Source organism: Phyllostomus hastatus, unplaced genomic scaffold (assembly GCF_019186645.2).
Source record: "Phyllostomus hastatus isolate PE091 unplaced genomic scaffold, TTU_PhHast_1.1 phas_contig_283, whole genome shotgun sequence".
NCBI lineage: Eukaryota > Metazoa > Chordata > Mammalia > Chiroptera > Phyllostomidae > Phyllostomus > Phyllostomus hastatus.
Window position 1 is genome coordinate 14,952,154 of NW_025333833.1, and position 26,709 is coordinate 14,978,862.

The 26,709-nt window shown below is 46.4% G+C and overlaps 1 long non-coding RNA gene across 2 annotated transcripts; it reads left to right on the plus strand.

The window, feature by feature from the left end:
- Positions 1-1,074: 1,074 nt before the first annotated feature.
- Positions 1,075-26,404, plus strand: LOC123818541. 2 transcript variants are annotated; one of them, XR_006785642.1, is made up of 5 exons: positions 1,075-1,918; positions 5,511-5,666; positions 8,092-8,250; positions 24,363-24,539; positions 26,282-26,404. It is a non-coding gene; the product is annotated as an uncharacterized LOC123818541 (long non-coding RNA). The 2 variants fall into 2 exon arrangements; XR_006785641.1 differs by having other exon boundaries at positions 1,075-1,839.
- Positions 26,405-26,709: the final 305 nt, after the last annotated feature.

Consider the following 26,709-nt stretch of genomic DNA (forward strand, 5'->3'; position numbering starts at 1 on the left):
TTCTCCATGTCACCGCCCATGTCGCTGGGTGCAGAAGACACTTAGTGAAGGCGTTCTGTTCTGCCTTTGACGGCCGCTGCCCGTGACCCTCTCCGCCGGAACCCTGCACACAGGGACCAGCCCGAGTGTCACAGAAAGCCCCATGAAGGCGTCGGTGGTGTTTTGGGTAGGGGGAGATTCAGAGAGCCCCCACCTGAATCTTGAAATTCCCAAATTTCCATGCGACTTCTTAAGAAAAGTCGGACCAAGTTACTTGCCTTAAGGGCTGCTGAAATAGAGCTGAGCTACCTTTCTGATTATGTCTCTTCCCTCCAGCACTTCTCTGTCTTCCCTTGAACCGCAAACAAGGGAAGATTGATAACTGGAGTGGAAAAACCCGTGGTGTGGTCTCACAAATACAGGTCTAGGCTGGGCGGGCGGGAGGGAGCCTCCTTCCTCATCTGTTTGTTTAAAGATAAAGAGGCCCTTTCAGTCCACATGGGGTCCAGCAATTTAACTGTAAACTATGTTAATGGATGTCAGAAAGTACCTGCTCTGCTGGGCTGAGTGGGCAGGGACATGAACCCAGGGTTCTGACCACTCTGGTCTCAGCTTCGCCAAACCCCTCAATTTAAAAGCGTTGCCTTTGAAGTGCTTATTCTATGTGCCTCCAACTCCACTTAAAAAAAAACATAAAAAAAAAAGACTGTTGTGCTTTTTATACACAGAGATCCTAGAATTTCAGGTCTTCCAATAACTCTCCCTTTTCCAAAGAAAAAAAAAGTCATTTTTTTTTCCTTACTGGAATTTTTTCATTCCTTCCTACCCACCCCACCTCCATTTCTCATTTCCTCAGGAAACCATGTAGTTGGAGACAGAGGGAAAGTTTTCCAACACACTTCCCCCTGCCCCCACAGACTCATGCACACCCAGAAAGCAGTTCAGCACCAGGAACACATGTTGCAATATACTCAGCCTTGCCCGCAAAGATTGCTGCCTGTGGTTCCTTGGTGCATCCATTCGCAAGGCCTTGTGGGGAAGGCAACCTTCGTCCCTGACACCAGTCACCCTCCAGGAGCCCTTGGAGGGGTCAGGCTGGCCTGCTGGGGCCTGTCCTTTGTTCTAAGTTGGTCAACCAATGAAGCAAATAGAGACACACTGTGGCGCTGCCGTGCTGTTCCCGGACACAGCCCTCCTGTGGGTTTTCCAGAGCGAAGGAAGGCGAAGTAGGGACTCCTGCTAATTTTAGGAGGCACAGTGGGACTGTGTTGTCGTTTTTCTGATTGAGCAAATATTTGAGAACGTTGCCACGGACTGAACAATGTTTCAGGTGTTGGGAATATAAATGGCGAACACAGCAGGCAAAGCTCCTGCTCTCAAGTTTACTTTCAGTCGAGACGACAGACCAAGAGCAGACAGGAAAATAAAATACATTTATTTAGTGATAAGAGCTGTGAAGAAATCAGATAGCACCTCAGGGTAGCGGCTGTCTCCTTTCTGCCCGTGACTTTGTGAAGCTTTTCTCCCGGGGGTTACCTGACATGCTTCCTGGCTCCAAGAGCCTCATTGGTGGGTGCCTGTGGCCCACCCTGAGCAAACATCCCACGTTTCTCTCTGCAGATGGAGTTCAAAAAACTTCTGTGAGCAAAGAGCTGGGCTCCACTGCACTTGCAGAGCTCCTGGCCTCTCTCAGGGTGCTGAGAGGCAGAGGACGAACGGAACTCCTAGTAGAGAGCTTTCCAAAATACTAGAGTGGCAAATGGCAACTGGACACAGGAGAATTATTTCCAGCTGCAACAGAACAGTCACCTTTAGCCAAAAGGGATTCCCCAATGTTACTCACCGTCCCTGACTCATCAGGTATGTTGGGACCAAGTCTAATCTGCCTCCCATCCAAAGAGTCTGGATCACTCCAGGAGGGCTGATTTTCGTGGTGGTGGTGAGTGCAACCCTCCTCAGGGCCATGGAGAATTCTTCCCCTTGCCTCTAAGTTGGGATTCTTGCTTTCCCTTTGCATACAAAAATGCTCTTAGGTCAAGAGGAGGCCTCCAGGTAGGGGAAGCTGGGGAGTTTATTGCAATCTGGGGTATAAATCCTTCTAAAACCAAGTTTACACTCTGCTTCGCAACCACCAGATGTCAGCAGCTCATCTGGTTTCAGTTCCCCAGCAAAGAAAGGGAAAGGCAACCCCTAAGGAAGGGAAGGACAGCCCTCCGCTGACATCCGAGTTTCTTAAGTTTCAGGTGGGACTTCTGGGAGCTGTCTGCTGGGAGGAAAAGCACTCAGGGCCCAAGCGCATCCACGTCTGAGGATGGAAAACCACTTGGGCACATTCGTGGGATGGAATCCTTGTACTACACTCTACATTGATTTTTCTTTGTCAGAACCATTCACGGGCAGCTAAGAAATTTGTTAGGAAATTAAAGAAGATTCACTGGGAAGATTTTTAAGGCTGAAGGCAACTAAATGGACAAATTTGTTTTCAAGGTTTTTTTTTTTTTTTGAAGTGTGCTGGACTTTCAAGAAAAACTCTAAGAAAAGAAAGAAACATCTGAAAGTACAAACATTATTTAAAAGAGGGGGCATAAAAAAGGTATTTAAAGGGCAGGACAGAATTGGGATCAGCTCCTCTGAGGTAGTTAACATCCGCTCCTGGTTATTTATTTTGCAAAGCCAGGGTAAGCAGCTGTCAATATAATAAAAGCTGAGACAACATGCCTTTGGTGAATTAAACATCAATACAGCTGAGACTGCCTCTAGCTTCGTGGAGGAGGCTTCCTCACAAGTTCATGGGTGTCACAGACCTATCATAATGCTTTCTTCAGGAAGCCAAGTTCAGAGTGCAGCCGCCACAAGATCACATTTGTTAAAAGTCCTCAGACTCCCCAGAACCCGAGGGGCAGTGATTCCCTGTGTGTTCTTTCTTTAGTCCACCCCCCAGTGTCTCTTCTCCCACTTTCACTTGTGTTCTTCTTGTTCCCCGTACTGATTCTGTATTTCAAGGGCAAATCTGCAGTGCACACTCCATCGTGGGCAAGTCGCTGGGTGGTCAGAAGTGCAAGGGCAAAGGGAAGGTGTCCTTGGCCGCAACTGTCTCCGTGGGAAGGCTGGTTACCACAAAATTAAAGTGCTGCATTTTGCCCCGTACAATGTGCCCCCGTGTATAACAGGCACCCACGCTTTTGGTCCAAACTTTCAGGAAAAAAATATTTCATTTTAATTTTTTAAATTTAATATTTATTCATACCTAGATACTTGTGTTTTTTAGTATGATAAAGGAATTTTAGCATATATATTTGAACATATTATGGTACAAGAACTTTTATGTAACAAATAATGACAAAACATAACACGTACAAGGTATTTCAGGTACTATGCATGTAAAATGCACATCCTTGGGCAAAAAAGTTGGGGCCAAAAAAATGCGCATTATACACAGCAAACTGTGGCGTGTGACCATACTCCTGTAGGCTGGCGCCTGGTTAGGCTGCGGTGGGGGTCCTCTGGGAGCGTTGCACACGCCGTCTGCTCTAAGGCCCAGGGCAGGGCTCGGCAGGGAGTGAAGAGTAGAACCTCCCATTGACAGAATAGGGCACAACCCTCCTCTCCTTCCTACGTCCTACTTCCCATCAGCCTCACCCATCTCCTGGGTCCCCTGGACAGGCCTGACTTCTCTGCCGCCGAGTCTCACCTCCAGCCACCACTCCACACTCGCCTCTGTCATTTTCTTCCCTCTCACTTAAGTTCAACAGATGTTTCAGACTCTGCCTCCTCTCTGAAACCTTATTTATCCTTCCAGCCTGATGTGATTTCCCACCTCTTCATTCCTGAGTACTTCACAGCAAATCCGTATTTCCTTTCATTAACAATCTTATGTTCTATGAATAATCATGTATCAGTCATGAATCTAATGTATAACACGTATCATATTGCCATCTACATTATGCTAACCTATTTCTGCCACATTTTCTCCCAAAATAGACTATAAATTTCTTGAAACTTAAAAATAATTTTTAGCCAAGCGTTTTACAAATGGCAGAATGTGTGACAGACACCTGTTAATTCAAAGCGACAATGCTCTATTCGTCGATCTCAGTTTTGTTCTTAACTTTCAGAATTCCTCCGCCGAAGTCAGTTTCTAAGGGAAGGGAGTTACAGGGGCTGGGACCTTCTGCGCCTCCTTCATTCACTGCTCCATTTGCGATCCCTAATTGAAGACAGGCCCAGGCCCGGAGAAATGGAGGTGGCTCAGTCTCCTTGCTTCTCAGAGGCTGTGGTTCCTCTTGACAATGAGGAACGCCAAGCCTCAATTCCCTGAGGGTAATTTGATCTGCTAATTATATGCAAAGACTCAGATCCTTAAAAGAGAACTTGACTTTGTTGTCACCTGGGAAATGTCAACAAATGACATTATCTCCCTTTGAGCAAGCACTGTGGTTTCTGGTGGGGAAGCTAGGTGAATCCGGGAACCTTGAAATCACCAGGGACTGGGGTGGGTGGGGCACTTTGTGATTCTCTTAAATTTGTTCTTGCTGAAACTTTAAAAAAAATCCTCACTGTTCCTTTACAAAGAGAATCTTGAAAGGAAGCTCACCTTTTTGTTTTCTACCTTGGAAATAGAGGAAGAGCTGTGCTAAAACCTTGTTGGGCACCTGTAGCATCAAAACACTGTTCCCGCTGGTTAGACCAAGGTCACGTCCAAAGCCAGTGGTGTACTCTGGGAGGCCGCCCCTTCTCTGCCGCTTGTTAGATGAGGCTGGGGTTGGACGAATGCAGTGTGGTTGGTGCAGTTGATTATGACAACATTACTCCCTTTAGCCGATGACAGCTGTGGCCTAAGTACTTTATATCCATTCCCTTATTTAACCCTCAACAAAACTCTTGGGAATGTATTATCATTTCCATCTTCTAGAACAGGAAGTTGAAGCTCAGAGAGGTGAGGACATTTTGCCCTTAGCTGCACAGCCAGTAAAGGGCAGGGTTGGGTTTTCAACTCGGGTGTCAGGTGCCTTGGATTCTGGTCTTCATTTTGCCACCCTCTAGCTATGTGACTTAGAAATGACAATTCATAAAACTTCGTTGAGCTTCTGTGTCCTTTTCTTAAAACGAGGGGCCAGGCTAGATAATCTAGAACTATTCTATTTACCAGAGTGGTCGCGTACCACGGGTGGCCGTGGAGCGCTTGGTGTGGGTGGCCTGAATTGAGAAGTGTGGTCAGTGGACACCGTGTACTGGATTTCAAAGACCAGAAACAAGAACGGGAGACATTTCGATGGTATTTTAAATATTGATTGTTTTTTAAAACAATAACATCTATATTACATATAGATGGTTAAATAAACTATATTGTTAAAATTATTTTTACCTCTGTATTTTTACTTTTTTAAATGTGGCTAGTAGAACTTTTTAAGTTACACGTATGGTTCACGTTATATTTTTTTTGTCACAGACAGTACTTTCTGGACTTGTCTGATAAATGGAGTCTAGGGCTCATGTGTCTCATGTACCGACATCTCTTTATGACCCCTCAGGTCTGCAGTGGGTGACCAGAGGAGGGACGGAAGCCGAGGAGGAAAGCTGTCAGACACGACGGCCACCCATGGAAATGGCATGAGCTCTGACTCCTGGGACCCCACCTGGTCGCTCTGCTCGGTCACAACCTACCAGCACATCGACGGGACAAGCAGGTGAGAGCGTGGTCTGGCACTTTTAGCAAGAGCAACCACCATCGCATCCACAGGTGCCAGGTGAAGTTCTTTACCACAGGCATAATTCTTTACCAAGTGGATACTTTCACCTAATCCTTGTAACAGCCCTGTGGAAGTAAGTTCTGCTTCCCCACAAAAGTGCAGCTTTCACGGATGATAAAAACTGTGGTTCCAGAAAGTTTGAGTAACTTGCCTAAGGTATAGAGCTAGGTAGTGGGAAGTGTGTGTGATTCAAAAGTTTATAGTTAAGATGCGTTCGTAATACTATCTAATGCAAGTGGCCACAGTGGCTCTAATTGTAATCAGGTGAAAAATGGGAAAACACAACAGCTCATCTGCTCTGTGGGGAGCATATTGGTATATTGGTACTTCCAGATGTGTGATGTTGTATGTATCAGTCAGGGTCCAATCAGAAGAGAGAATCCACCTCTAAAGATATAGGAACAGAAGACAGAAGGAGTGGCTACTACATCCAGGGCTGAGATAACGGCCTCAGGGAGCTCTCTCCTCTCCCCCGACCCAGGCTGAAGTCCAGACATTGCCGGAGAAAGCATGGCTGTGGCCCACTGGATGGAAGGGGAGTAGCTGTCTCAATGGAACTTGCTGGAAATGACCCCTCTGAAACTTGATATATATAAGCTCTCTGAGGCGTAGGAAAAGTTGTCCAGGAAATGGTTTCTCTCTGAAGGATCTTAACTATGAAATTACCTGAGGTGCTAGGTGGGGGAAGCTGCTGACTGGGGTGGGTGCTACAGGGTGCTATGCACCAAAGGAGCTGGATGCTTGAGAGGCCACCCAGCTGCTACCTGAGAGGCCACAGGGGCCTGGCACTGGAGCAGCAGCCCCCTCTGCGGGAGCTGCGTGCTGGAGAAACCCTGCATGGTGCAGAGTGGGCCAACGGAGAAGCTGCTTGTGCCGTGAGAGCAGCTGAACCAGGACAGCAGACCCAGCATGAAGGCCGCTTTCCCACTGCGATGTCTCTCCAGTGCTCTCTGCTGACAAAGCTTAACACTGTGTCCACTGGCAAAGGAAAATTATTGAAAGGGCTCAGATCTATTTTCACAGAGCAGGTAGTGAAGGGTGAATTTGGAGCTGAGACATAATGATAATGGCACACTATAAAAGAAGGACTTTTAAACCCTAGCATACCTAAGCAATACCTGAGGGCGCCAGTGAAAATTTCAGAGTCCCAGGATCCGCCCTCCCCACCTTCTAGTCCAGGGGATCTAAGTTTGGCTCTGGAATTTGTAGTTCATACAGGAGCTCCAGGCAATTTTGATGGGTGATCTGCTTTCATCAACAGTCCCTTGGATTATTGCAATAGTCTCTTCACTGGTGTCCCCGATCGTCTTCTTACCCCCAAATCAACTATTTTTCATACAGCAGCCAAGTGATCCTATTAAAACAAGTTGGAACATGCCCCCCGGCAGCTGAAAATCCTCCAGTGGGCCCCCATCTCACTAGAGGAAAAGCTCAAGTGCCGGCAGGAATGTGCATGATTTGGATCCTCACTGATTCACCCCAGCCAGTCTCTGTGTAGTCACTGTCCCCGGGCCACACTGGCCTTTCTGTTGTACCTCGAACATTCCAGACACACTCCAGCCTCAGGACTTGCTCTATGCAGTTCCTCATTCCTGACGGGCTCTTCTTCCAGATTTCTGCAAAACTCACACCCCCACACCTTCTAGTCTCTGCTCAAATGACACCTTTTCAATAAACTCTTCCCCGACCACCCCTTTTCAAATGAAAACCCTCTTTCCACCCCCTTCACGCAGGGCACTCCCTCTCCTCCTTCTCTGGCTGTTTTTCTCCAAAGCACTTATCACCATCTAACTAATTATATGTTCCACTCATTGATTTTGTTTGTTTTCAGTCTTGTCCCACTGGAATGCAAACTCCATGAGAAAAAGAATTTGTATCTGTTTTGTTCACTGCTATACTCTCCCTGGCCTGGAATGGTGCCTTGGAATATTTGTTGAATGAATGAATGCAGCCCATGCTTTGAGAAACTTCTTTACAGAGCAGGTAGATTGTGAAGTTTAACCAATGGGCGACGGAGGTTCACAGTTGCTCTCAAACATTTCAAAGGCTTCACGTATGTAAATAAATACTAACATGGGTGAAAGGAGCTGCCCTTCATGGAGAAAGAGCCTTCTAAAGCAGTGTGGATGCAATGGGTGAAGAGAACCCTTCTGTGCCTCTCCAGAGGGTGGAAAAGCAACCCAGTTCATCGAAAAAGCACGTGGAGTTTTAGAGAGACAAAATTGTTAATTACTCAAAGTGAATTTTTAGAGAAAAGTCTGTATTCTTGCTCTTCGTGCTTCTGGAAAGTTTCTAGAGGCCTTTGCATTAAGGAGATAAGGCTCCAGATGAAATAAAGCTGGTCTGTCTATCTTCTTTTCAGAACCAGCTTTTCTTGTGTCGGGAGGGAGGAAGCATGCCTATGATTGGCACTTCCTCCAGGCTCTGGACACTGTCCTCCATCACCATCCGGATCAAAGCTTGCCAGCCTCCTGCTCTTAGCACTGAAGGACTGAGAGAATTCCAAGGGTGGCCTTGCCGAGTGAGTCATATCCCCATTGCCTGTGATTTGGAACTGATTTAGCCAAGGACGTTTAAGAGCTTTGGGAAGAATTATTAAGGAGAAGGCAAAGGAAGATTGGGAGATGGGTCCTGAGATCCAAGCTGGACTCTGCAGAATGGGTTAGAGGCAAGAAAATGGGCTCAGCACATCACGTACATGTGTCATGAGAGGGCCAACGGTCTGTGGGACTTCTGATGTATCTGTAAGATGGACTTGGACAGAAAAGGTCAGATCTTATAATTGGCAAAAGTCAGAGGAAAAATGAAACAATTAGAGTTGGTTTGCAGTTTGGGGAGTTATTAGGTCTATTTATGGAATCCAGGCGATTTAATTCTGGTGTGGCAGGGTATCGCCCACATGCATGCTGTATCGTATTCTGCTGTTGAGATAAATCCTCTGTAGCGTAGAGGCAGGAGAGCCTGAATACATTCTGCTTTACAAGTTTGTCGAAGGCTGGGAAATGTATTCCCGCCTCCAAGAGTCGTCAAGTCACCAAAGCTTTCACAGGTGCCATTGGGTCCAAAGAGTGTAGATGAGAAACTCACCACCAGTCATTACTAACTTTTCAAAAACTATTAGTTGGTCATGATTCCATCATCAGTATTTCTAGGGTGGTAATGAAATTGCCCATCATATAGAAGCCAAATTAGACTAGTAAGAACAGTTTAATTAGGTTAACTGACCCTCTGGAGTCCCTAAGAGTCAAAGGACTTGGTTCTTACCACTTGGCTCTTGGTTGATACAAGAAGGATGAAAAGGTGTAAGTTCATTGTGTCCCTTGACCCAGAACCCTTTTGCAATGATCTCATGATCTTTCTCACTTGTTTTCACTGGTAATATAGATGTGCTCTCTGATTGCCAAGTCCAATGGCCAATTCTCCGTCCATATCATACTCTATCAACAGCATTTCACAGGGCTGACCAGTCCCTTCCACTTGAAAGCTTTCTTCACCTGGCCTGGGTACCCCTCTGTCCTGGTTATTCCTTTACATCCCTGGCTGTTCCCTCCAGTCCCTTTGCCATTTCCTCCTCTGTAAGGTCTACCAGCTGGAGGCCCAAAGATTTACTCCAAAGATCTGATCTCCGTTGTGGTTCATTGTTGCCAAGATAACATCATTCAGGGTCACAGTTTTTAGTACCATTTATCTTCCAAGAACTTCCAAATTCACATTTTAAGCCCAGACTATTCCCTGAACTGAGAGTGTATACAGCTTTTTACTGATAGGAATCTCAAGCTTAACTTCCAAATAAGTCCCCGATTTCAATATTCTCTCAAAAAAAATACACACACACAACCTTTCTGTAGTTTTTCCCATCTTATTTGTTGATAAACCCCTCTTTTTAGTTGCTCAAAGCTGAAAAACTTGGAATACACCATAATATAATATTTCTTTCATACCCACATCTGATCCATCAGCAAATCCTATTGGTTTTACCTTCAAAATTGAACATTTGCCCCCCAAATATAGTCTCAAGACAATAGCTGGAGTGATCCCTTTAGCAGGTAAGTTACACCTTCTCTGCTAAAAACCTTCCAGTGGCTTTGCATCTCACTTAGGGTACCAACCAGGTTTGCAGTGGCCTTAAGGGCCCAGTGGGATCTATCCTCCTCCTGGAAAACTCTCTGACCTAATCTCCTTCCACTGTCCACCCCGGTCCTTTTGTTCTAGCCACCCCGGCTCTGTGACTTTCCTCAGACACACCATTCACCCTCACATATAGCCCTGAAAAATTTCTCCCAAGTACCCTACTGGTCTTTCAAGGTCTCTGCTCAAATGTCACTTTCAATGTTTCTGCTCAAATGTCACTTTCAATGTCTCTGCTCAAATTCTCTCAAGGTCTCTGCTCAAATGTCACCTTACCTGTGAGATATTCCCTGACTACCCTAAAAAAAGTAACAATCTGTCTTAGCCAGGTTCTTCTATGCAAGGCACGAGGAGCTGCAAATAGTAATGGAATGTACCTCATGGGTCTGACCACTGCTCCCTTCCCCTTCCCTTTGTGCCCCCCTCACTCGGCTCAACTGTCTCCTCCTACTAGTTTGTCTCACCATCTGACACAATATCTATTTGCTTGTTTATTTATTGTTTGTTTCCCTAAACTGAAATAACAGCTCCACGAGAACAAAGGAACTTTGTCATTTGTGTTCTCTGCTGCATTCTGGTTGCCTAGAATGTCCCCGGCACAAAGTAAGTGTCCAGTAAATATCTACTGAATGAGTAAATACATAAATAGACAGCAGGGACTTGTAGGTTAGGACATGCATGGAAAGTGGCACTGCTATAGACTGAGCATTTGTGTCTCTCCAAAATTCATGAAGCTCAATCCCCAGTGTGATGGTATTTGGACATGGGGCCTTTGGGAGGTGCTTAGGCCATGAAGGTAGAGGCCTTCTGTGGGATTAGTGCCCTTATTAAAGAGACCCCAGAGCATGCCCTTATCCCAGAGCACACCCTTATCCCTTCTGCCATGTGAGGACACAGAGAGAAGGTGGCCGTCTATAAACCAGGTAGCTGATCCTCATCGGACTCTGAATCTGCTGGCATCTTGATCTTGGACCTCCCAAAGGCCAACACTGTTATCTATAACCCTCCCAGCTTATGGTATTCTGTTATAGCAGCCTGAATGAACTGAGGCAGGCACTGTGAATTTAGGAGGGCTAGATGGATGCCTTTAGAAGAACAAGTTCATGAGGAAAGGCATAGTGTCTCTCTCTTCGGAGGACTTTCACCCAGAGGCCAGAGCCTGAAGGTTCACTGACCAGAGGCTACTTGGACTGTGTTTTACTGGTTCAGCCAACCACTATGTGTTTGTCTTTGGCCAAGCTATTTGACCTTACTAAGTTCACTTTTTCTCAACTGTAATATGTGAATAATAATAAAAGAAATTACTTTAGGGTTATTATAAAGAAAATAAGTTAAAAGTGTTTACACACTGCCTGGACATAGTAAGTACTAAATAAATGTTATAAATATTATTTTTGTTGTTCAAAATAAAATTTTGACAAGATATACCTTAAGTTATCAACAATGGCTAGCCTGAGGGTTAGGATTGTGGGTAATTTTTATGTTCTTCCTTTGGCTTCTATTTTCCCATTTTTCTGCAATGAATAAGTATTATTTACTATATGAAAACAAATGAGAATTATTGCTTTTAAAAAATGAATTGACTGACGTAGCTATGTTTTGCCGGGGTTGGGCCAAGTGGACCAATTTGAATTGGTTTGGTGGTTTTCTCAGATTCTTATCAGCTTTTGTTTCTGCTTTTTCTAAACCAAAGGCTAGCATGTAAGAGCTGGCGTTCTGCGGCAAGAGTAAGAGATGTCTGGGGACTTCCGGTCAAGATGGTGGCATAGTTAAACATGGCTCACCTCCTTGCACAATCACATCAAAATTGCAACTAAACTATAGAAAAAATATCACTCAGAACGGTTCAGAAATCAAGCTGAGTGGAAGTCTGACAACTAGGAATTAAAGAAACCATATCCACCCAGATTGGTAGAAGGGGCAAAGACATTGAATGGGCTGGTCCCACATCCACGTGTGGTAGACACAAATTTGAGAGAGATATCTCAGGACTGAAGAGTCACAGCCCCACACCAGGGCCCCCCAGCTCAGGGTTCCAGTGCCAGGAAGATAAGTCCCTACACGTTCTGGCTGCAAAAACCAGTGGGGATTGAGTTGATGGAAGAAATTTCTGGAGTCCCAAGCAGTTTCTCTTAAAGAAACCACACATGGGACTCACCTACTCAGGCTCACTCTCTCTAAGCTCCAGCACTGGGATAGCAGCTTCAAAGGCACCAGTAGCATACAGGGAGGAACTGAACATAGGGGAAGTGTCTGGCATCAAGGTGAGAGCTGGAGGACAGCTTTTTCCCAGAGAGAAAGGCAGGCAGAGGCCATTGTCTCTTTTCTGAACCCTCCCCACACAGAACCACAGAGCCAGCAGGCAGGTGTCATATCTGAGACTCCATCAACCTGGCTAACACTGTTTGCCCTGCCCTGGAGATCCCCTTAGACTCTATCCCACCCAACTTATGGGCCCAGCCAAGCTGTTAAGCATGACTTTGCCATATGAATGGCTGGTCTTGGCTCATGCTTCACAACTTCCTAAATCTTTAAAATAAGCAACAGCTGGCCTCAGCAAGCCCCCAGCCCCTGTACGGCTTACTAATTGACCCCAGACCCAGAATTAGCAGCAGCCAGCTTAAATTCACAGCTTGGCTTTGCCTGGGAATCTCTAACTCCAGCACAAGTAACAGCCATGTCAGATTGCTTTATACCTCATGCAGGGTGGCCCCAGGCAGAACACAGGTAGGGGCTGATTTTGTTCTGTACCACCCAGGAAACCCCAGGGCCTGTGCACTCAGTGGACAGCTATAGACCATGTCAGAACACCACCCTCCCTGTCCCTGCACAGCTGGTCATCCTTGAAGGGCAGAGGATGCTGGTCAATGGTCACAACTTGTCCTTGCAGCTGACTGGCCTGAGTGAATTCCTCCCATTAACCTGTTAACAGCAACCAAGGGTCAACTGCCAGAGGAGGGTGTACTCAGCCTACACGAAGGACACACCTTGAGTACCCAGCTTGGGTGATTGGGGGGGCTGTGCCACTGGATCCTATAGGACATATACTATGTTAGGCCACACTACCAATACACAAAGTCAAAGCAGATCTACCTAACACATAGAAACAAACACAGGGAGGCTGCCAAAATGAGGAGATGAAGAAACATGGCCCAAGTGAAAGAACAGATCAAAACAGCAAAAAGCCTAAACAAAATGGACATAGGCAATCTATCAGAAGCAGAGTTCAAAACACTCACTATAAGGATGCTCAAGGAACTTAGTGAGGACCTCAACAGCATAAAAAAGATCCAGTCAGAAACAAAGGATACACTAATTGAGATAAAGAACAATGTACAGGGAAACAATAAGTAGATTAGATGAATCTGAGAATCAATTAGTGATATGGAACATAAATAAGGAAGCAAAACACAGCCCAATCAAAACAAGAAGAAAAAAGAATCCTCCTAAAACAAGGATAGTGTAAGCAGCCTCTGGGACAATGTGAAGAGGTCCAACAATCTTATCATAGGGGTGCCAGAAGGAAAAGAGAAAGAACAAAAATTGGAAATCTATTTGAAAAAATAATGAAAGAAAATTTCCCTAATTTGGTGAAGAAATAAACATGCAAGTCCAGGAAGCACAGAAAGTGCCAAACAAGGTAGATACAAAGAGGCCCACTCCAAGACACATCATAATTAAAATGCCAAAGGTTAGAGATAAAGAGAGAATCTTAAAAGCAGCAAAAGAAAAGCTGTTAGTTACCTACAGTGGGGTTCCCATAAGACTGTCAGCTGATTTCTCAAAAGAACCTTTTCCAGGCTAGAAGGGACTGGCAAGAAATATTCAAAGTCATGAGAAGCAGGGGCCTACAGCAAAGACTGCTCTACCCAGCAAGGATATCATTTAGAATGGAAGAGCAGATAAAGAGTTTCCAGACAAGAAAATACTAAAAGAGTTTATCATCACCAAACCATTATGATATGAAATGTTAAAGGGATTTATTTAAGAAAAAGAAGGAGATCAAAACTATGAACAATAAAATGGTAATAAACACCTATCTATCAACTATTAACTCTAAAAACCAAACTAAGCAAACTAGAAGAACAGACACAGAATCATGGATACAGAGAGCATATTGATGGTTGCCAGATGGAAGGAGGGGTAGTGGGGGAATGGACAAAGAGGTGAGGGGATTAAGAAGTACAAACAGGTAGTTACAGAATAGCCATGGGGGTGTAAAGTACAGTGTAGGAAAGGGAGTAGCCAAAGAACTTATACACATAATCCATAGACGGGAACAGTGATGTGGGGATTGCCTGAGGGATTGACAGGTGCTGGGTGGAGGGGGGCCAAGGAGGAAAAAATTAGGTCAGCTGTAGTAACATAATTAACAAAATACAATTTAAAAAGAGAGATGACAGGGAAAGGCAGCAAGCTTAGAAAACTAAAGAGGTCCTGATGCTGAAGTGAAGAACTTCTGAGTGTAGTTTTCCATTTCCTAGCTTGAGATAAGTTTACCTTTAGGCACCCTGTGCTGGGACAAAACAAGCACAAATCAAGTCCCCATTGGTTTAGCTATGAAAAGATTAGTGGCAAAGTCTAAAAATGCATTCTTGAGAGAAATGGGATTGAAATGCGTTGACAAAGATTCTCCAGAGGTGTGCTGTCCAGCAGAAGAGAGTAAACAAGAGCCCAAGGCAATTTAAAATGTTCTAGTCATTACATTACAAAAAGAAAAAATAAAACAGAGGATGTCAATTTTAATAATATTGAGTATATTTTATTTAACCCAGGAAACCCAATATATCATTTCAACATGTAATCAGTGTACAAAGATTATCAATGAGATAGTTCACATTTTTTTTGTACCAAGCCTTCGAAATTCAGTGTATTTTGCATTTTCAGGACATCTCAATTCAGCCCAGCCATATTACAAGGGCTCAACAGCCCCCCGGGCCAGCGGCTGCTGTACTGGACAGTGCGATTCCCACGAAGCAGTCACTTCAGGAGTAGAGATCCCAACAGTCAGCCAAACCTGCTCTTTCTTCCTTCCTATCTTATCACTATCTCTTCTTAGAGGTCCTTGGATGTGGCTGCCCATCTCCTGCCAGGATTATTCTCTGATGCTGCCAACCTTTCCCAGAAAAGGAGTGTTTCCTGGAAAAGATAGGGCCTGTTGAGAAATCCAGAGGGGCAGGCAGAGAGCCATTCTGAGGGCACTCAGTGTCACGCTGGGCCAGTGGAGTCTCCGAGGATACTGTGCGTTGGTGGAAGGTAGTTGGTGGCCAGCTCAGCTGGGTTGAGAAACCCTCAAGTGTAGCAGGAGGCCTGGGCAGAGCAGGTCAGGAAGAGGTGTGGCTTGGCTCCCTGACTGGGAAGGTGACCTTCACCAGCTTGTCCTACCTTCTGGGGAACATTGCCTCCTTCCAGCCTTCTCCCCATACCAGGCCTCCACCCTTGCACGCCTGGGGTAGCCCTTGTGTTCCTTTTCTCCCAGCTAAAGGGAATTTGAGATCAAGAAATACGTTTATCTTGCTTGGAGGGGCTCAACCCGTACATTTGTCTGCATCGAGGCTGGGGTTTAAACGTGACTGGCTAGTTCATTTGTCACAGGGGTGCATTTATCTGTGTTTGGAAGATTTAATTTTTCCCAATGAAGAACTATATAAATAGGTCTAATGAGCCTTGAGGGCTCTCGTTTGCTTTCGGAGTTTGCAGTAAGCTCGGACATCCCGGAGCACACTGGCCTCTAAGGGTCCCGCGCTGCACCCTGCCAGGGGGCCGGGCGAAGGCCAGCACCACTCTCATTCTAGGGGGCTCTCCGGCCTTGGCATGCCCTAGTTTTCCCATTCAGGGGCTTGCGTTTTGGGATGTTTAGTTAAGATGATTTTTTTCCCTGCATACTTACGATAATCTGCATAATCTTTTGTTTGAGTAGCTGGCAAAATGCTCTCCAGGCAGGAGAGAAGGGCACCCTGGATACACAGTGCACATGAGCAGAAGAGTAACACGGGGGAGCCACGTGCTCTGAGCGGCCTCTGCATCCAGGCCGCGTCTGCTCCTGGCTTCCCTATTTTCTTTCTTTGTTGTATTGGGAGGGTTTTTGTCTAATTAACGGGCGGTGTTGGTTTCAGCCGGGGGTCTGTCTATGGGGGATAGGGGACAAGGGTCGAGAGGGTGAGAAGAAAAGAGAAACAGAAGCAGGACTGGGGTGCAGGAGGTGGTGGGAGAGAGAGTGGAGGGGAGGACAGGGGAAGAGGGTTTTTTTAAAAAACTGAGACACAACGGAAGACGAGGAAGAAGAAAGTGAGAAGACAGAGGGAAGGAAACGGTGGGGTTTAAGAGAGACTATCATAGAAACCGTGGCTGGAAAAGGCCTCAAAAGTCATATTTCTGACTTAAAGCTGGGGCCCGGCTGACAAGAGAGAGGCAGGGACTGGCCCGAGGCCCACGGTTACGGCAGCGCCCAGGTTCTGTGTGAGGCCCGGTCCCTCTGCGTCACCCCCGGGAGGAAAAGAGGGCTTTTGTGAGCTCTGGGCCTCGTTTCAACTCACGAGGCAATGCTGTTCATCTTCCCTAAAGACACGTGTCCTCCCTTCTTCCCCTTCCCATGACCACCGCCCCAACTGCTGCTCGGGAAGCAGTACTCTCTGTCCTGGTTGCAGTTTTCAAATCACCCAAGTGGGATCGAGAAGGCAGAAACCCTAGTTCCATTCACAGCATAGTTTAAAATATATGACTCAGCTGACACATACCCACCCAATATTCACTCATGTGGGGGTGCCCATGCTTATTTCTTAGGCTCTTCACGTTAGTCTAACACACTTTCAGAACTTCCTTACAATATATACACACACACACTGAGTGGACGTTAAGAGGTACAGGTTCTAATCCCAGCTCTGCCGGGGGCTTGCTAACGTTTTACTCCTTGCCTCAGTTTTCTCTCCCGAAGAGAAGACATGTTGACCTGGTGACCTCTGACCTCTGAAACCCCATTGGCTTCCATAGCCAGTGACTGCAGAGGCTGACTGGTTTGGGGAGGGAGAGTGGGTTTTGGTTGGCTTAATAGCTGTGTGACTAAATAATTTTTAAACTCTCTCTGACCCCATTTTGCCCTTCGGTTAAAAAAGTGGTACTAATAATTTTTGCCTCCTAGAATTGGTGTGAGGTTGTGATAATGTGTTTGAGGAAGGGGTTAGCCAAGTCTTGATAGGGAGTCGTGGAGGTGGGTTATTTCATTTGCATTTTTCTTGCTTCTTTGTGGTCTCTTTCTTCAGTCCTATGGCTTTTAGGAGTCCGGGCTGAAGCTGGCTCATAGTGATTTGCCATAGCTAATTTGTGCTCATCTCTTTCAAGTCTGCATTGTCACTAGTAGCTTGAAATGGGCTGTGGTAGGAGTATTTACACCATGGGAATTGACAAATGTTATAAAGCAAGACTCCTCCCCGCCTCAATAAGTCAGCTGTTGAAAATTACCAGGCACACCAGAGGGCCTGACCTTCCTATTTTTATTTACTGATTTCTCCGGATTTTGAACACATTATTCATGCAGCAATGACTTACTTTGAGCTTACTCCACTTAAGGGTAGGGTTGACAGATAAAATACAAGACACTCAGTTAAAAATTAATTTCAGATAAACAGTGAAGAATGGTTTCTTATAAGTATGTCTCATGTATCATTTGAGATGTACTTACACTGGAAGAAAAATTTAAATTTAACTGGACATTCTGTATTTTTGTGTGCTAAATCTGTCAACCTTACCTATGGAGAATCCAGTGTGATACAAGCCCTAGTTCCTACATGCATGTTGCTCATGACCTAGTCGCAGTGCTGACCTTGGGAAATTTGAAATCAGGAGATTAACCCGGGACTGTTTACACTCTGGTCTCTATCATCATCATCTGGCCTTTATTTAATGTTTATTGAGCAACTATTATATGCAAGACACTATTCTAGGTTCTGGGATTCAGCAGCAGACAAAGCACACACATCTCTATTCTCACAGAGCTTTCCTCTGGTTTGGGAGAGACAGACAATACATAAGATTAAAAAACATAGAAGGTGCAGTGTATGAGATAGTGGTGAGCACTGTGGGGGGACCCTTACGAGGTAAGGGAACAAGACTTTCTAAAGGAGAGTGTTCTGGGCACCGGGGACAGCACAAGAAAAAGCCCTTCCCTTTTTCAAAGGTGCTAAATTCTTCACCTCCATGATCTCATTTAATCCAAGCAGTGGCCTGTGTGGTGGGTATTATTACCGTTCTTCTGCATGTGAGTAAACTGAAGTTTCAGGGTCTGTTTGTTTGTTTGCGAAGTTAAATCTCTTGCACAAGTTCCCCCAGGTCACTCCAGCGGTGGAATCCACACTCATACTCAGGGCCGGCGGGCAGCCACCTGGATTTCCTTTCCCACTGGGAACAAGCTCTAGAGGAGGCACCTCCGGGTTCTCCCTACACTCAACCTGCTGTGGCTCCGAGGACCCAGTGGAGGCTGGAGCAGGTCTGGGAAGGCTTCTCCTGAGGGCCGCTGCCCACCTGCCCTGCGGCCAGCAAAGCAAGGTGGCAGGGTCTGCAGGGCCCTTCCCTCCTTCCGTACCAGACCAGGGGCCTTAGCGCCACATGCTACCAGGTGTCCTCTCCCTGCAGGTTCTGCTCCAAGGGGCACAACGAGGCCTGCGTGCACAGGACACCCCATAGGGTGTCCAGGATACCATCTTGCCTCCATTGTCCCTGGCTAAACGCACTTCCCTCCGCCCAGGAAGTGCCTTGGCTGCTCTTTGGAGCCTTCTCCCATGGGTGGGGGGCTGGCAGTCAACCCGAGGTCCAACCAACGCTGACCTTGCACCTAAAAAGAGTACATTGTTTTCAAACACGGCTTCCTATTCCTGCCAGATAAACCAGCACATTAACAATGCGTCCAGGTTGTAAAATGTTGGCCAAGGTTTCTTTTTTAGCAGCAAACTTTTTGTCTAGAGATTGGCATTTTCCTCTCCATTCACGAGGGCCCAGCTCTCCTTTCAGGGCTGGGCACGGGCCCCCGGGGACCCAGACGCACACACATGCACTCGGCTGCCTTAGCCTTGCCGCCTTGATAACATTGTTATTATTAGACAGGGCCTCTGGAATCCCGGAGTTCATTCCCAACAACGGCTCTTCTGCTGGAATGAAAGAGCGGCCCCAGTTATCGCGGTGGCCGCCCGGATCCATTACCTCCCAGGCCTGAGAGCACAGATGGCCCGTGACAACAAGCCCGCCCCTGAAAGTTATCCCGGAACCGGGCTAGAACCTGGGCCAGGTCAAGTGCATCTATCCTCCTTGTCGCCCCCCTGCCACCCCCACCCACCTCCTGCCCGCTCCCTAGGTGCCCCTACTCAGGAGGAGCTGACCTCCAGTTAACTGACCCCTGAGCCTGCTGGTTCTCTGGCTCCTCGATTCTGCTCCGAGCCAGCATCTGTGCCTCGGGGCCCCCTTTCCTCTTTCCACCTGGGGCGCACCTGTCCTGTGCGTGTCCCTGGGCTCTAGCTGCAATAATCGCCTCTTTGTCAGTTTCATCCTGAGGTGATTTAAGATTTGTGTGTGTGTTTATCTCAAAAACAGTGCCCTTAAGAATTCTCAGGTGCCTCCCTAGCCATATCGTAAGCCGGGAGGCTCTGGATGCCAGTATGGCCTCTCATATGCTCAATAAGACCAGACAGGCTGTGAGGTCCTTGTCAGGGGAAAAAGTGTCTCTTTTTCCCTATTGAGGTATGAAATATTTGCAGTCAAGTCGGTAAAATGCAGTAATCTTTTTTTAATCTTCACCCAAGGATATGTTTCCATTGAGTTTCAGAGAAAGAGAGAGAGAGAGAGAGAGAGGGAGAGAGAGACAACATCAATGTGAAAGAGAAACATAGACTGGTTGCCTCTCGCTTGTGCCCAAACCAAGAATTGAACTCGCAACCTTGATCAGGTACGTGACCTGAACAAGCAACCTTTCAGTGCACAGAACACCACTCCAACCATCTGAGCCACACAGCCAGGGCAAGCGCACTAACCTTAAGAGTACAGCTCAGTGTAGGCGCGTATGTACAGTTCAGACTGTATAGCACCCAGATCAAGATTCAGCCTGTTTCCAGATTTCTTCCACCCCTTCCCAGTCAATGCTCACTTCACCCCCTGAGATAGCTACAGTTTTGATATCTAAGACATGTCTTTAATGTCTTTTCATGCCACGTAGAATGCATGATAAATATACATTTTTAAGTAAACCATGTTACGCCTTGGGCCCCGTGTGAGTGGCAGAGCGCTACACCCAGCTGGCTGCCTGAGGCTGGCTCTTGGTTATGAACGGGTTAATCAAGTAAGCCGGGGTTAGATTTCAGTAGCTTTTCTGAGCAGGATTTAAAGGCAGAGGAAACCAAGTGAAGGGCAGTGCTGTTCTGTATGTCAGTCTGCCCGCTGAGCCAAGGAGACCCATTTATTTTTAATTGAATTAAATTGCTCACAAAATGAAAGTAGCATACTTTCATTAATATTTAATTACATACAGTGTTAAACAATGATCACAAAGAAAACTTTGCAGCTTTTTTTTCGGTCTCTGCTTTTTTTTATTACTTTGTTAAACATGATACTCTTATTAGCTGCTTTATGCTTGGAATGTTAAGGGCCCTGCTCTTAAACCACTCAAGAAGTTCCTAATTGGCAGGACCCAGCGGAGGGAGGCAGTAGGTTGGCTGTGACACTGGTCACCAGCAAATGTCCGTGTGCCCATGTGTGTGTGTGCGTGTGTGATAACACACGTATGCTCTAGTCTCGGTCCCTTAGGCGATCAGGGCTCCAGCAAGGAGCCAAAAGTCCAAATTCTGGATATGTCGAGGTCAGCCAACCACGCCTACTCCTCCAAAAATTCCGTATATACTAGAAAAGACATTAGTTTTTGCAAGAGGTCATCCCAAAGGAAAAAGAGTTTGACACTGCATGATGGTTTATTTCGGTATTTTGTCAGATGTTCTCACATCAGAAAGCAGTGATTCACAAACTCTCAAGCACCTGACGAGCCCCTGAGGTGCTTCCTGGAAATGCAGAGTCCCTGGTGTCAGGGCCAGAAATTTCAGTGCAGCAGAAGCCAGGGAATCTGCATTTTCCACAGGCGTCCAGGCCGTGTTGATTGCGCAGCAGGCGGCTGGAAGGCCACCCGGTGAGAAACGTCCTCACGAAGGCACGGAACAGAGCCAGAGAGATCGTTGGGTCTTGCAGCGGTGGCACAGTGTTTTAAAGCGAGCTTTATGTAGAACCCCGGTTGATAAAACAATCGAAAGGATCGTTGCTGTGACCAAATGATGATGGGATGCCTGGATTTCCTTTTCCTTTGTCTCCCCTGACCTTTTCCTGGGGTTTGGAGCCATGAAGCTCTTGCACTCAGAGGTGCAGCTTGATAAAGCCCTGAATTCATCTTAGTAAATGAATACTAGAGGTTTTGACCTGTTAGGTAAATTCATCGTGAATAGCAGAAATTATCTAAGATATGTCCAAAGATAAAATGGCTCCCCACAGAAGCAGTTAAAATGCTCTGTCATTAGAGGAGTCTAAGCTCCTTGGCTGTCACTTGACAGGGATATTCATTTGCTCATTCATTCATTCATTCATTCAACAAAAAGTGACTGAATGACCACTCTGTAGTGGACCCTTAGTATCAGCCCTGGGGATACACAGTGGACAGGACAGACCAGGTCACGGCGGCTCTCATGGAGCTCGAGCTGCAGGGGTGGACGGATGGAGGGCGAGGAAGCAAACACGTAAGTGCTGTGGGCGACATAAATGGGGGCATGTGTGAGTTGGGAGAGGTCTCCCAGGGGAGGGGATATTTGAGCTGAGACTTCAATGTTAAGAGTTCTGCCTGGGAAGAACAGAAGGAAATGCATTTTTGTGCAGGTGTCCCAAAACTCTGAGGTAGGAATTTAAAAAAAAGAGAGAGAGAGGAGAGAGTACAGCTGCAGCGTCACAAGCAATGGCGTGAGATGTGGGCAGAGTCTGGCAGTGGCTGGAGGGTTACCTGACGCACAGGCCACTCTAATTGGGTATGTTATGAACCAGTGACCGTGGCCAGTTGTATTTTCCAAAGATAACTGAACAGTATCGCCCACCCCCACTCTTCTGCAATGTGACTGCCTCGTCCTCACGAAAAGGTAGAGCTTATCTCTCCACCCTGTTGAATCGGGATAGAACCTGTGATGGTTTTGACCCATAGGACACCACAGAAGTGATGCTATGCCAGCTCTGACTGGTCTGGAGCTTCTGTCTCCTACTTCTTGGGACATCACCCTTAGGACAATCCCTCTGCAAACCCAGCCGCCAGGCCGTGAGCAGCCCAGGCCGCTGGAAGAAACCACATGTAGGTGCTCTGACTCCCAGTCATCCGTCAGCATCAAATGCCAGCCAGGCGGGCGAGCCATTTGGGGCATCTAGCTCTGCCATTGAGCCGTCAGGCGGCTGCGGCCCAGCTGACACCTGGCTATAAGTTCAGGAAAAAACGGTGAGAACCACCAAACAGAACTCAGTCGACCCTCAAAACCAAGAAAGAATAACATTGTTGTTTCAAGCCAGCCTACTTCAGGGAGGATGGTTGCTCAGGAAGAGAGATCCAGTCCAATAACGGATGAGCAGTGAGGTGTCCTGGTCGTGTGAGCCTGGAATGCGAGCCCACTGGTCTTTTCCCCTCTGTGGTGTCGCCGTGGACCTTTTATTGGGGAAGCTCTGAACCAATGAGAAGCTAAGAAGCACTTGTAAGACAGCTCGCTTTCAAGATCTAAGTTGTTTTAATTCCTTGCCCCAAGAATGTTAGTAATTTTAGTATTTTAAAATGGTTCTCTTCTTCGATGACACGCCCCTCTTACTCTAGAAGCTTGAGCATCACAGAGCAAATGAGAGCGCGACTTCAGGAAACTCTCCCAAAGAGAATTTTTCTCGGGTGCAGAAGAAGAGAGCGTTTTGGTGAGCTGCACACCCCAGGATTTATTAGAAAGGCTCTGGGCATTGGATTTAGAAAGAGAAAGGGTTGATTCTCTATGTTCTGATTGTAAAAATTGGGTTGAATAACTTGAACTTTCTGAGTCCATTTCCTCATCTATAATGTCGAATTATAGGGAGGATAATACCACATAACAGTGGAGCGGGGACTCGATGAGATTTTCACCAAGGTGCCTGGTGTAAAATAGGCGCTCAGAGAAAGTTAGTGTTTCCATCCCACTCTCTTCCACCCATGTCTGACTTTCTCTCTTCCATTTCCTTTCCCTCTGTTCCTTCCTGGAGGATGCAGAGGGTTAGAGCACAGGGGAGAAAAGAGGCTGAGAATGGGAAAGCTGCACGCAGGGCCGGGGGCTGGCACATGATGCTTGGCTTCTTTGTGGAGGTCAGAAGGAGGGCAGAGGTCCCCCCCGAAAGTCCTTGGAGGCCTGTGTTTCTCTCTTTGCTGGGTGATTCATGGTTTTCAGGCTATTTCAGGTCACTGTTAATTGGCCTTTTAATTTACAAAGCACTTCCACATATCTTATTGCATTTGATCTTTCCAATAACCACAGGGCAATTATTACTTTCCTGATTTTACAGATGAGCCAAGTAGAGCTCACCATGGTTAAGAAATGAGCCTCCGAACTGAGAACAAGAGGCAAAGTCTGAACTTGAACCCAGATGATCTGGCTCCTCTGTTAGCGCAGTTCTACTGTCTAGTAGTTCTCACCCCCTCTCCTGAAAATAATTGTCAAATTGGTAACACAGTTAATTGTTCACTCAAGAGATGTCTATTATATGAACTTTGTAAAGGCACTTCTGGGGATAGAGAAATAAATAAAAATCATATCCCCTGCTTCTGCCTTTCAGGAGACGGCGGGAGAAAAGAGCTTTCCGACCAGCCCTTTGTATCTTTCCAGCTCTCTCCTTTTCGTGAAGGCAGCCCCACTTTTCGAAACTTTGCACTATGCCACTTAGCTTTGACCAAAACCTTTCGTACCTGTTTTTGCTAACTGAAAGAAATATGAGGAGAATTTTCACTTTTACCAAAAGGAAGGTGAAAATAGTGGTTGGCATTTGTTTTGCAGGGAGCTGTGACACAGGCACTTGCACCCCAGGCACTGAGAGTGACCCCCCTCCCAGGGTGGGGACTAACTGCACGCAGCCTCCCAGCACAAAGCCCCCACAACTGTGAACTGTGGCTGTGAGCGCCTGTGCTTTATCTCCATTTATCTTGTGCACACGGTAGCAAGGCGTGTCTCAAGGTCTCAGGAAAGCCTAAGAGAGCTAATAAAACTGGATATAATTAAGCATTTACCGTGGTGAACAAAATAGAGACATATAAATGAATGGCAATTGCTTCTTTGGTTAACGTCATTTTGGCTAACTACAGGTTTCCTAGGAACCTGTCCCTTTGGGTCAGGGAGGGGCACCCGCACTCTGACACCAGCAATTCCAGTAACCCCAGCAAGTACACCCCTTGATTCTACTACCATTTTACTGTGGCTGACGTGTATGCTTGTTTCTCTTCTTCCCCAGTTGAGGTTCGAAGGACCATCCTCCCAGTAACTCCCGTATACCACACTCCCACTCCCTTGCCCCGGCTCTCCTCATTGGACCTGTCTGGCAAAACCCCCACCCTGACTGGATTAAGCTCCCGACCTATAAGGCACCGGCACCTTGCTAGCTGACTGTCTGGAGACCCTGACCATGATGGTGAGTGGTCTTGATTTAAATTCAGGACGACTAACTTCAACTTGGCTCTCAGTGTTGGCTGCCAATTCTACTGTAATCCCCTAGTCCATTCACTTTCCTTCTCACCTGAACAACTATCTCACACCCTCTCCCTTTTCCTCAATATTCAACATCTCCCCTCCCACCTGTGTTCAGGAGGGAAATTCCGTAACCTTTACAGCCACGCCCACCTGCCTGCGTACTGTGCTGCTCCTTCACTGCGCAGGTTCCCAGGTAAGGAAAACCCCTTCGCTGTTGCTGCTTCACACGGGGAGCAGCCTTGAGTCTTGCTGCTCAAGGACACCACCCCAGCGATTCTCCCTCATCACCCATTCTTCCTTTGTGATGTGTCACTCCCATCAGCAGAGTCACTGCTGTTTTTTCCATCTTAAAAAAACTCTCCTTGACCTCTTCCACCTGTTAGCTTTTGCTTTTTTTAAAAAAAAAATTATTTTTCGATTACAGTTGACATGCAATATTACTTTATATTAGCTTCAGGTATACAGTGTCATGGTTAGACATGTATGTAATTTACTAAGTGATCCCCTCCGATAAGTGGTACCACCTGGCACCATACATAATTTTAATAATATAATTGACTGTATTCCCTTTTCTGTACATTGCATCCCCGTGACTATTTTGTGACTACAAATCTGTACCTCTTACTCCCTTCACCTTTTTCACCCAGTCCCCCACACCCTCCCTAAATTTGGTAACTATCAGATTGTTCTCTGTATCTACCAGGTTGTTTCTGTTTTGTTTATTTTGTTCATAAAACTCTACACACAAGTGAAATCACATAGTATTTATTATTCTCTGTTTGACTCATTTCACTTAGCATAACACCCTCTAGACCCACCCGTGTTGCTGCAAGCAGTAAGATTTTATTCTTTCTTAGGGCCAAATAACACTGAGCAATACTTCATTGTGTATATGTATCACATCTTCTTTACATGCTTATCTGTCGATGAGTACTTGGGCTGCTCCCATATTTTGGCTCTTGTCAATAACACTGCAATGAACACAGAGGTGTATATGCCTTTCAAATCAGTATTTTTTATCTCTTGCTTTATTTTTCTATCCTCTTTCACAGCAAAACTCAAAAAGCTGGTGATATTCAATGTCCCAATTACTCTTCAATCATGACTGCGCCCAGTTTGCTTGTCTCCCCACCAAACCGCCGACACTGCTCTCAGCAAGGTTCCTCCTCACATTCCTGCTTCTAAATTCCACCGCCACGTCTCAGTCCACATCTTCTTTGGCCCTAAGACGCCTTTTGCAGTGTAGGTGACTTCCTCCTCCTTGGGCATCTCCTTCATTAATTAACTTCTCAGGTTAACGTGCAGTTTTGTATTTTCTCCAACTTGCTGGCCACTCCTCATTTTTCCTCTCTGGTTCCTGTTCATCACCTTGACCTCCAAACATCGGAGAACACCAGGGCTCCATCTGTGGACCTCTGCTCTCCTTTCTCCATGTTCACGGCCCTAGTGATCCCTTCTAACCTCTTCCACTAAGCTGATGCCTCCCTGTTATGGGCTGCACTGTGCCCTCCCAAAACTCACCTGTTGAAACCTTAAGCCCGAGTACCTCAGAATGTGACTGTATTTGGGGTACTGTGGGTAGGTACTACTGCCTTGAAAGGTGTTATTATGGTTAAATGAGGCTGTTAGGGTGGGCCCTAACCATTGTGACAGGTGTCCTTATAAGAAGTAATTTTGACGTAGAAAGAGACACCAGAGATGAGTGCACTTACAGAAGCAGCCACGCGAGGACGCAGTGAGAAGGCAAGGAGAGAGCCTCGGGAGAAACCAAAGTGCTGGCAGGACTTCAAGCCTCCAGAACTGCAGGAAAGTAAGTGTTTGTTGTTTTAGTCCCCTAATTTGTAGCATTTCATGACGGCAGCCTAAGCCAGCTTTCCTGCCCAGGAGTCTCCCTAGACCCCACCGCCTACCTGACATTTTCACTTGGACGTCTAATGGGCGTCTCAGGCTTCACGTGACCTTCCCGCCAAAGCTGTCTCTCCAGCAGTCTTCTCCATCTCAGTACATGACAACTCCAAGCATGCAGCCTAGGCCCAAATCCTCGGACTCTCCTCCGACTTGCTCTCTCTCTTCCTCCTTTCATTATTCCGTATTGAATTCACAAGCAAATA